Here is a 12737-nt window from a genome sequence, read left to right on the forward strand (position 1 = left end):
TTCCAAGCAAACAGCTCCAAGAAGCAAGCTGGAGTGGCTATTCTAATATCGAATAAAGTAAATTTCCAACCAAAAGTTATCAAAAAAGATAAGGAAGGACACTGTTTAGTCATTACCAGGGAAATCTGTCAGGAGGAACTCTCAATCCTTAACATATATGCTCCAAATAAAAAATCACCCACATTCATATAGGAAACCCTACTAAAGCTCAAAAAATACATTTCACCCCACACAATAATAGTGAGAGACTTTAATACACCACTCTCACCAATGGACAGATCAGGGAAACAGAAACTGAACAAGGAAACTGCAAAACTAGCAGCGACTTTGAACCAACTAGAATTAATAGATATATACAGAACATACTATCCTAAAGTTAAAGAATACTCCTTCTTCTCACCACCCCATGGCACCTTCTCAAAAATTGACCACATAATTGGACACAGAACGAGCCTCCATCCATATAAGAAGATTGAAATACTCCCATGCATCCTCTCAGATCACCATGGTCTACGGCTGGTCTTTAACAACAACAAAGACAACTAAAAGCCCACATACACATGGAAACTAAACAACGCTCTGTTAAAGGATAGCAGGGTCAAAGAAGAAATAAAGAAAGAAATTAAGGATTTTCTAGAATTCAACGAAAACAAAAACACAACATACCCAAACATATGGGATGCAATGAAAGCAGTATTGAGAGGAAAACTCATAGCCCTTAGTGCTTCCAAAAAGAAACTAGAGAGACCTCACATCAGCAACCTGACAGCACAGATAAAAGCCCTAGAACAAAAGGAAGCAGATATACCCAAAAAGAGTAGATGGCAAAAAATAATCAAAATTAGGGCAGAAATAGACCAAATAGAAACAAAAAGAACCATTGAAAAAATTAACAAAACCAAGAGTTGGTTCTTTGAGAAAATCAACAAGATTGATAAACCCCTAGCCAGACTAACTAGAGGGCAAAGAGAGAGTATCCAAATTAACAAAATCAGAAAGGAAAGTGGAGAAATAACAACTGAAACTGAGGAAATCCCAGAAATTCTCAGATCCTATTACAAAAACTTATACTCCACAAAATTGGAAAATCTGGAAGAAATAGACAAATTCCTAAACAGATACAAGGTCCCATATTTAAACCAAGACCAAGTAAACCATCTAAATAACCCTATAACACCTTAAAAATTAGAAGAAGTCATCAAAAGCCTCCCAACCAAAAAAAGCCCAGTTCCAGACAGGTTCACTGCAGAATTTTATCAGACTTTTATTGGAAATATAACACCAATACTCGCCAAACTATTCCAAAAGATAGAATCAGATGGAATATTACCCAACTCATTTTTTGAGGCTAAAATAACCCTCATACCTAAACCACACAAAGACCCTACAAGGAAAGAGAACTTCAGACCAATCTCACTTATGAACATTGATGCAAAAATACTCAACAAAATCCTTGCAAACCGAATCCAAGAACACATCAAAACGATCATTCATCATGACCAAGTAGGCTTCATCCCTGGGATGCAGGGATGGTTTAACCTAAGGAAATCCAACAACATAATCCACCATATAAACAAACTCAAAGACCAAAATCACATGGTCATCTCACTAGACGCTGAGAAAGCATTCGACAAAATCCAACACCCCTTCATGTTAAAAGTCCTGGAAAGAACAGGAATCCAAGGCCCATACTTAAACATATTAAAAGCAATATACAGCAAACCAACAGCCAACATCAAACTTAATGGCGAGAAACTTGAAGCAATCCCACTAATATCAGGGACTCGACAAGGCTGCCCACTCTCCCCCTACCTATTAAACATAGTACTGGAATTCCTGGCTGGAGCAATTAGACAGCAAAAGGAGATCAAGGGGATACAAATCAGAAAGGAAGAGATAAAAACATCACTCTTTGCCCATGACATGATAGTGTACTTGAGTGACCCCAAAAATTCCACCAGAGAACTCTTACATCTGATAAACAAGTTCAGCAAAGTGGCTGAATACAAGATTAACTCAAACAAATCAGGAGCTTTCCTATACTCAAAGGACAAACATGTGGAGAAAGAAATGAGGGAAAAGGTACCCCTCATAATCATCACAAAAACTATGAAATGCCTTGGTGTGACTCTAACTAAGCAAGTGAAGGACCTGTATGACAAGAACTTCAAACCTCTAAAGAAAGAAATTGAGGAGGACCTCAGAAAATGGAAAGATCTCCCATGCTCATGGATTAGAAAAATCAACATCTTAATAATGGCCATCCTACCAAAAGCAATCTACAGATTCAATGCAATCCCCATCAAAATTCCAACCCATTTCTTCATGGAATTGGAAAGATCAATGTGCAATTTCATATGGAATAACAAAAGACCTAGAATAGCGAAATCCATCCTCAACAACAAAAAAAAAACATCTGCAGGAATCACTATCCCTGACCTCAAGCTATATTACAAGGCAATTGTGTTGAAAACTGCATGGTACTGGTACAGAAATAGGCATGTGGATCAATGGAATAGAATAGAAGATCCAGAAATGAGCTCTCATGTATATGGTCACCTGATTTTTGACAAAGGAGCAGTAAACATTCAATGAAAAAAGGACAGCCTATTCAACAAATGGTGCTGGTTCAACTGGCATTCAGCATGCAAAAAAATGAAAATAGACCCGTTCTTATCTCCTTGTACAAAGCTCAAGTGCAAGTGGATTAAAGATCTCCATATTAAACCAGATACACTGAAACTATTAGATGAGAAAGTAGGGAAAACCTTAGAACACATAGGCACAGGATAAAATTTCCTGAACAAAACACCAATGGCTCAAGCTCTAAGGTCAAAGATTAACAAATGGGACTTAATGAGATTGCAAAGTTTCTGTAATGCTAAGGACATTGTCAAGAAAACAAAACAGCAACCAACAGAATGGGAAAAAATCTTTACCAACACCTCATCAGATAGAGGCCTAATATTTAAGGTGTACAAGGAACTCAAAAGGCTAGACACTAGAGAATCAAATAGCCCTATTAAAAAATGTGGTACATAGCTAAACAAAACGTTTTCAGTTGAGGAACACCTAATGGCTGAGAAACATCTGAGGAAGTGCTGGACATCCTTAGCCATCAGGGAAATGCAAATCAAAACAACCCTGAGATCCCACCTTACACCAGTCAGATTGGCCAAGATCCAAAACTCAGATGACAGCAGATGCTGGCGAGGCTGCAGAGAAAGAGGAACACTTCTCCAGTGTTGGTGCGGTTGCAAGCTAATACAACCACTCTGGAAATCTGTCTGGCGATACCTCAGAAAATTGGATATAGTACTACCTGAAGACCCAGCTATTCCACTTCTGGGCATATACCCCAGAGACACTTTAATACACAACAAAGATATATGCACCACAATGTTCATAGCGGCTCTATTTATAATAGCCAGAAGCTGGAAGGAACCCAGATGTTTTTCAGAAGATGAATGGATACAAAAATTGTGGTACATATACACAATGGAATACTACTCAGCCACCAGAAACAATGACTTCACCAAATTCTTAAGAATATGGCTGCATCTAGTTAGTCTGGCTAAGGGTTTATCCATCTTGTTAATTTTCTCAAAAAACAAGCTCTTGGTTTATTGTTTCTTTGAATGTGTCTTTTTGTTTCTATTTGTTCTATTTCTGCCTTAAGTTTGATTATTTCTTGCCATCTACTTCTCTTGGATGTATCTGCTTCCTTTTGTTCTAGAGCTTTCAACTGTGCTGTCAATTTTCTGCTGTATGCTCTCTCTAGTTTCTTTTTGGAGACTCTCAGAGTTATGAGTTTTCCTCTCAGTACTGCTTTCATTGCATCCCATTGATTTGGGTATGTTGTGTTTTCTTTTTCATTGAATTTTAGAAAATCCTTAATTTATTTCATTATTTCTTCTTTGACCCTGCCATGGTTTAATAGAACATTGTTTAGTGTATATGGGCTTTTTGTTGTCTTTGTTGTAATTGAAGACCAGCTTTAGACCATGGTGATCTGAAAGAATGCATGGGAGTATTTCAATCTTATTATATCTTGAGGCTTTTTTTGTGACCAATTAATGGTCAGTTTTTGAGAAGGTGCCATGAGGTGCTGAGAAGAAAATGTATTTTTTGGTTTTAGCATTATATGTTCTGTAGATATCTATTGATTCCAGTTGGTTCATAACCTCTACTAGTTTTACAGTGTCCTTGTTCAGCTTTTGTTTCCATGATCTGTCCTTTGGTTAGAGCGGGGTATTTTGGTCTACCACTATTATTGCATCAGATGCAATGTATTTTTTTTGAGCTTTAGTAGGGTTTCTTTTATGAATATGGGTATTTTTGAATTGGACCATATATGTAAAAGATTAAAAGTTTCTCCTGACAGATTTCTCCTGTAATGAGTAAAAATTGTTTTTTCTTATCTTTTTTGATAACTTATGGTTGAAAATCTACTTTATTCAATATTAGAATGGTCACTCCAGCTTGCTCTTGGGGTCATTTGCTTGGAAGTTTTTTTTTTTTCCCAACCTTTTACTCTGAGATAGTGTCTATCTTTGTCTCTAAAATGAGTTTCTGGTATGCAGCAAAATGTTGGGTTTTGTTTATGTATCCAGTATGATAGCCTATTTCTTTTTATTAGGGAGTTGAGTCCATTTATGTTTACAGATATCAAAGAATAGTGGTCGATGTTTCCTGCTATTTTTGCTTTTAGAGTTTGAATTGTGCCTGTATGTCTTTCTTCTTTTGGTTTCCTTGCTTAGGAGTTTTCTTGTTTTTATTAGGATGTAGCTCTTCTCATTGTGTTGGGTTTTATGCCTATAATTCGTTGTAGTGTTTGGTTTGTGGTCAGATATTGTGTAAATTTAATTTTGTCTTGGAATATCTTGGTCTCTCCATCTATAGTGATTGAGAGTTTTTCTGTGTACAACAGCTTTTGCTGGCACCTGTGCTCTCTTAGGGTCCACATGATGTCTGTCCAGGCTCTTCTAGCTTTCATAGTCTCTTTTGAGAAATCAGGTGTGATTCTTATTGGTCTGCCTTTATATGTTACATGACCTTTTTCCCTTACTGCTTTTAGTATTTTTTCTTAGCTTTGGGCACTTGACATTTTGACTATTATGTGTTTGAAGGAATTTGTGTTCTGGTCCAACCTATTTGGAATTCTGTAGGCTTCTTTTATTCTCATGATCATCTCATTATTAAGGGTAGGGAAGTTTTCTTCTAAAATTTGGTTGAAGATATTTACTGTGACTCTGAGTTATATTCTTTGCCCTCTTCTACTCCTATTATCCTTAGGTTTGGTCTTCTCATTGTGTCCTAGACCTCCTGGACATTTTGTGTTAGGAGCTTTTTTGGTTTTACAACTTCTATGACTGTTTTGTCTATGTTTTCAATGTTGTCTTTAGCCCCTGAAATTCTCTCTTCCATCTCTTGTAGTCTGTTGGTAATGGTTGCATCTGTGTCTCCTGATTTCTTTTTTAGGTTTTCTATTTCTAGCATTGTCTCTTTTAGTGTTTTCTTTATTGTGTTCATTTCTGTTTTAAATTCCTTCTTCCATTCCTTCATCTCTTTGGTTCTGTTTTCCTCTAGTTCTTTGAGTTCTATGAGTATTTTCTTGTTTCCTCTTTAAAAGCTTCTAATTATGCTTTCCCTCCCGTTCTTGTTTAAAAATCTCTATCATCATCCTGAGGTATGATTTCGGGTCTGAGTCTTTTTTTTTTTTTTTTTTTGGAGTTTTTCGAATTCTGCTGTTTGCTGTGATGGTGGAGCTGGTTTCTGGTGTTGCCAAGTTGTCTTGGTTTCTCTGGGGTTTTTCAATTGCTTTCCTCTTGCCATTTTGTTGTCTGTGTTTATACGTGGTCTTGTTGTCAGTGATTGGTTCTTGCCTCTCCCTTGTACTTGGCCTGTGTCCCTAGATCTCCTGCTCCCCATCTAGTCAGAATGCCTTCTCACTGTGCCTGTGTCCCTGGTTTTCTGCTGTTCCTGGTGGCAGATTGTCTGAGTGCCTGTTCTGTACTCAAAGGCCTATGGCTAGAAACAGCCCAATTCCGGATTAATGGTTCCCTGAACCAAACTGGGGGGGGGGGCACACTTTCTGCGGGCTTGGCAGAGATATTCTACAGAGATCTCTCTGCACCCCGGCTAGTCTGAATGCCTTCTCACCAGTCCTGTGTCCCTGGATCTCTGCTATTCCTGTTGGCAGATGGTCTGTGTGCCCATTCTGCACTCATAGGCCTATGTCTGGGAACAACCTAATGCCTGCTCAACAGGCCTGTGTCCCTGGATCTCCACTGTTTCTGGTGGTGGATTGGCAATGATTTTTTAAAAAGCAACGATGCCAAGAAAGAACCAAAACTTCACGGAGTAGCCCTAACATGTGCCCATCAAACTGTCTCAGCTGCAGTGTGAACAGAGCAAGTGCACTAGTCTTTCAATATGTGGTAAGAGTAGAGCCACCATGCAAACTGTGGGACACTTAAATGGTGGATCAAGTTCTTTATAACTTGGTGACAATTAGAATAAATTTTAAGATGTATAATGCATTTTAATGGCATAAGAAATGATGAGTCTGTGCCTTGTTTGCTTCCTTACCAGTATTACAGCTATTTATGGAAAACATATTTTCTAAATTAATTATACTGTTGAACAGAGATGGGAAAGCTATTTTATTTCAAAGGTGAACACTGTATCTTCATTGCAATGTGCAAGTATACAAACCATGTTACTACAAACATAATAATACAATAAGTGGTGCAAGGAAGTACTCCTGCATTTCTCTTCAAAATGTCACTTCTCTTATCTGAAATACCAAATAGAATGAGATACACATAAGATAATTTGACTTTCAGTGTAGGAATGTGAAGTGGGCTTGTAAAATGTTGAGGTAACGTAAATTATTTAATTAAATAGGATTATGAAAATTGTTCATAGAAAAAGTATTTGCAAAGCATTAGAATGGCTTTAAAGTAGGCTTTTGAAGCATTTTAAAATGTATGGAAACCAGCTACTATAAAAACTTTCTCAAATATATACATATAAGAAAAGAATCTAAGAGAAGTCAGAGAATGGAGGAGACAATGTCATAATTAGACATCTTATAGCACCAAGAAAACTATTCAATGCAGGACAGTTACATCTTGTTAATTAATGAGTTAAAGGAGCATTTTCATCCCAAAATATCACAGGCTATTAAGAAGACAATTGTTTGTTCTCCATAATTTGATAACCAGGTCTTATTGTAAAAGGTGTTAAAACACCCAGAGAAGTTTACTTGGTGCCTACTGAAGAATTTCAGCCCAACTGACTAGAATTCATGGTGCTTGAAGTTATTTTTCATGTGGACAGAGGAGAATGGTAATCGTGACTATTACCCAGCAATAAATCCTGTGATCTAAAACAGCCCGATAACCCCTAAGGAAACAGAAGCAGTCATCAAAAAGCTTCTAACAAAAAGAAGCCCAAGATCCAATGAGTCTAGTGAAGAATACTGTCAGGCCTTCATAGAGACCTAATACCAATAATCTGCAAAATATTCTACAAAATAAAAATAGAGGGAATACTACCCAACACGATCTTCGAGCCACAGCTACAATCATTTCTAAACCACAAAACAATCCTACAAAGAAAGAGAAATTTAAACCAATTTCCCTCTTGGACATTTATGCAAAAATACTCAATAAAATTCTTGCAAAATAAGTTCAAGAACACATCAAAGCAATCATCCACTATGATAAGCTGGGCTTCATCCCAGGGATCTAAGGATGGTTCAATATACAAAAAAAAAAAAAAAAAAAAAAAAAAAAAAAAAAAAAAAAATATATATATATATATATATATATATATATCAATGTCATCCACTACATAAACAAACTCAAAGAAAAAAGTCACAAGATTATCTTTCTAGAAGCTGAGAAAGCACTTGATAAAATGCAACACCTCTTTATGTTAAAAGACTTATAAAGGTCAGGTATTCAATGCACATATGTAAACATAGTAAAAGTAATATACAGAAAACCAGTAGCCAACATCAAAGTAAGTGGTCAGAAACTTAAAGCAGTCACACTAAAATAAAGGACTAGACAAGGCAGTCCACTCTTTCGCTACCTATTCAATATAGTACTTGAGGTACTAGTAAGGGCACCAAGACAACAGAAACAAGTCAAAGTGATACAAATTGGAAAGGAGGAAGTCAAAATATCACTATTTGCAGATGATATAATAGTATACTAAAGTGACCCTAAAAATTCCACCAGAAAACTTTTACAGCTAATAAACACCTTTTAGCAAAGTGGCTGAATATAAAATTAATTCAAGCAAATCAGTAGCTTTCTTCTACTCAAAGGACAAACAGGCTGAGAAAGAAATTAGAGTATCAATACCCTTCACAATAGTCACCAAAAATATAAAATACCTTGGTGTGACCCAAACCAAGCAAGTGACAGATCTGTATGACAAGAACTTCAAGTCTCTGAAGAAGAAAATTGAAGAAGACCTCCCATGCTCATGGATTGGAAGAATCAATTTTGTAAAACTGCCATCTGCCTAAGGCAATCTTCAAATCAATGCAATCCCTATCAAATTGCCAACTCAATCCATCATAGAGTTAGAAAGAGCAATTTTCAAATTCATATCAATATTAAAAACTCAGAATAGCAAAAGCCATTCACAACAATAAAAATAAAATTCTTGGGGAATCACCAGCCCTGACTTCAAGCTGAATTACAAATCAATATTCAGGAAATTTGCATGGTATTGATACACAAACAGTCATATATACCAATAAAATAGAATCAAAGACCCAGAAATGAGCCCACACAACTATGGTCACTTGAATTTTACAAAGGAGCTAAAGCATTCAATGGAAAAAGGACAACTTCTTCAACAAATTGTGCTGGTACAACTGCCAGTCAGCATGAAGAAGAATGCAAATCAACCTCTTCTTATCTCCTTGTACAAAGATCAAGACCAAGTGGATCAAAGACCTCCACATAAAACCAGGTACACTGAAACTAATAGAACAGAAAGTTGGGAAGATCTTAGAACACATAGGCACAGGGGAAGAATTCCTGGACAGTACACCAATGGCTTATGCTCTAAGATAAAAATTGACAAATGGGTCTCATAAAATTGCAAAGATTCTGTAAGGCAAAGGACATTGTCAAAAGGACAAAATGACAACCAACAGATTTGTAAAAGGTCTTTTCCAATCCTACATCTGATAGAGAGCTACTATCCAAGATATACAAAGAACTCAAGAAGAGAATCAAAGAAACCTGTAAGAAATGGGGTACAGAGCTACACAGAGACTTCTCAATGGAGAAATAATAAATGGCTGAGAAGGACCTAAAGAAATGCTCAACATCTCTAGTCATCAGAGAAATGCAAATCAAAACAACCCTAAGATTCCACCTCACACCAGACAGAATGACTAAGAAAAAAAGAACTCAGATGACAGCAGATGCTGGTGAGGATGTGGACAAAGAGAGACACACCTCTACTTTTGATGGGATTGTAAACTGGTGCAACCATTCTGGAAATCATTGTAGTGGTTCCTCAGAAAATTGGACATTGTGCTACCGGAGGAACCAGTTCTACTACTCCTGGGCACAAGTAAGCAGAATTATCTAACAAGAACACATGCTGAGCAATGTTCATAGCAGACTTATTTGTAATAGTCAGAAGCTGGAAAGAACCCAGATTTTCTTCAACAGAGGAATGGATTCAAATATTGTGGTACATTTACACAATGGAGTACTATTCATCTATTAAAAACAATGAGTTCATGAAATTCCTAGGCAAATGGAAGGAACTTGAAGCTATCTTCCTGAGTGCAAAAACCCAATCACAAAGAAAACTCATGGTATGTATTCACTTATAAGTATATACTCAAGAAACCATCCACCGAACTTATGAAGCTCAAAAAGTAGAAAGACCAAAATGTATTGGCCTCGGTCCTTCTCAGAAGGGAGACAAAAACAGGGGAAGAAATGCAAGATCAAATAGAGGAGCAGGGATTGAGGAAAAGATCTACAGAGACTGCCACATCTGGAGAACCACTGCATATGCAGCCACCAAACCCAAGTACTATTGCTGATGCCAAGAAGTGTTTACTGGCAAGAACCAGACATGGATGTCCCTCAGAGGCACTCCCAGAGTTATACAGATACAAATTAGGATTCTTGCAGCTAAACATCAGACTGAACATGGAGAGCCCAATGAAGGAGCTAGAGAAAGGACTGAAAGAGCTGAAAGGGTCTGCAACCTCATGGGATGAGCAACATCATCAATGAGCCAAGGCATTGAGGAGGAGAGGGTGAATGGGAGAGCGAGCACCTTCATTGAAGCAAGTTGAGGGGGAGAAGAGAGGGGAGTGATGGGAAAAGGTATAATATTTGAAATGTAAATACAAAGAATATCCAATAAAATTGAAAAAAAAAGAAAGAAAACTGAGACCTACTTTCAAGATATACTGGAACAATTATATCACAAATATTATATTTTATTATATTATGTTAAATATTATACCTTTCAAAACATGGATTTAAAAGCACATTCTGTAGGATGCAGCCTTACATTGCCATAGTGACCAAGAACCAAAGATTAAGAACATCATGGGTCTAAAGGAAAATGTGCTCCTGTTAATCTGATTAAGAAACAGTGATAAAATGACTTCTAATGACATTTTACTATACATATAGATATATGTACTGTCAACCCTCATCAGAAAACCTTCTTGCAGTAGATATGAATGACCACAGAAATCCACAGCTGAACAATGTGCATACCATGAGAAACTTTAGAGCATTCAATTCTAAATGAGTTGTCCACATCATATTCTCCACCCTCAAGGCTAAGGGATCTTTACAAAAGAAAGAGGAAATCTTGTAAGAGACAAATGATGTATGACTTCAAGGTAACAAACACAACAGGACTAATAAACATATGCACTCTCAAAGTCTGGATGGCAGCATGCATACCACTCACAATTATTCAAGCGAGGAGGAATCCCAGCACTGTGATAAGGCACTGGATTTGGGGTCTCACTCCATACTAATAAGTTATTTGCAATTGATATTTTCTGAAAAATAGAAAAAAAAATTGTTTTCTCCAATGGATTGACTATATTATTCACAAACCAGGGCAAATTGGATAGAAAAGAATGACAACTCAACACAAAATAAAATTCATGAATTTTGTTGTTGTTTCTGCTGCTGCTGTTTGTTTGCTTGTTTGTTTGTTAGCTTTTGTCTCATATTGTTTTGCTTGATCATTTTTGTTTTATTGATGTATCTTTTGTTTCTGTCTTTCCTTGATTGATTGATTGTTGATTGGTTGATTAATTTCTTTTTATTCTATTTTTGTTTTCGGGGTATTGGTGGTGTTACTATTCATTTGATGAGGGAAGGAAGCAGGGAAGTAAAAAATGGAAGGAAGGAAAAGGGAAGGAAGTAAAAAAGAAAAGAAAAAGAGAAGAAATGAAGAACTAGAGGGAGAAGAGAATGAAACAAGAAGATGGAGATAGTCTGCAAAGAGGTAGGAGAGAGAAAACTATCAAAATGTATTATATAAAAACCAAAGCAAATATTGTAAAAAATTGACATTAGAACAAATGTGATATTAATGTGTTTCTGAGTGACTCTAATGTCAAGAAAATAATTTCTTTAATAGAATAAGAGGTACAAGTATTGGTATCATGACAAAGAAAGTATTGGTATCACTAGGGATATAAGTCACTTCAAGCAGTTCCTTAGAAGAATTTTCAGCATTGTCTTCGTAAGTGAGCACATTTCATACATGAAAACATACACAAAGGACTTGTAACTGGACTGTCACTGTAAATCATGAAAGTATTGAGCCCCTACTAGTATGTTAAATACTTCTATTGTTTCAAAAACTACTTGTTGTACAGCATAGAGTCATAAAAATCTAGAAATTTATCAGAGACAGTAAGCATTTGGGTATATAAATTGAAGTAGAAATATTAATGGTAAGTAGATTTTGCTTAAGCTATGACAAGTTAATTGTATCTACTATATATTATATATATTTTTTAATTTTTATAAAGAAAGATACAAAAATTATGGTTAGTGTCTTGCTGGGTCACATGTTCTATACCCGAATTATAGACTATCACTAAAAGATGTGCAATTAAAGTGGAACTTACATGTTAAGTGATGAATGATAGCGTTTTATTGCAAGTATTGTTCATCAAGCCTTGGGCCCTTTAAACAAGCATGCGGAAATGATCAACAGGATATGACTATAGGATCAGCCTGGGGTCAGACACAAGGAAGTGGATGGTATAGCATAAGTTCTGAAGCTGATAATGGACCCTTTCCTGACCAATGTATACAATAAGAGCTCTCCATATCAAGAAAGCTCAGTGGTCCTAGGGAAGTATATATTAATGATAATGACATTTACATAAATTCCATTTCTACTGCTCTGATCAACCACCAGGCAAAAGTGAACTTTGTGAGGAAAAGTTAATTTTGGCTTCATCATAGCATGGTAGATGAAATAGCTGTTCTCAGTGCTGTGGCAACTACAAAGCAGACTAACATGAATGTGGATGATCCTCTTTGTCATTTTCCTTCCAATAGAGAAGCATCCCATGAAATAGTTTTACCCACAGTATGTTAGTCATACACTGCTAAGATATCCTGTTTTCTGGGGGTGGAGGGGGTAGATTAATAGCATGACTATAAAAATCAGTATGTAGTTTTCTCAAAGTAGCT

The sequence above is a fragment of the Micromys minutus genome (assembly GCF_963924665.1).
Source record: "Micromys minutus genome assembly, chromosome: 6".
Lineage (NCBI taxonomy): Eukaryota > Metazoa > Chordata > Mammalia > Rodentia > Muridae > Micromys > Micromys minutus.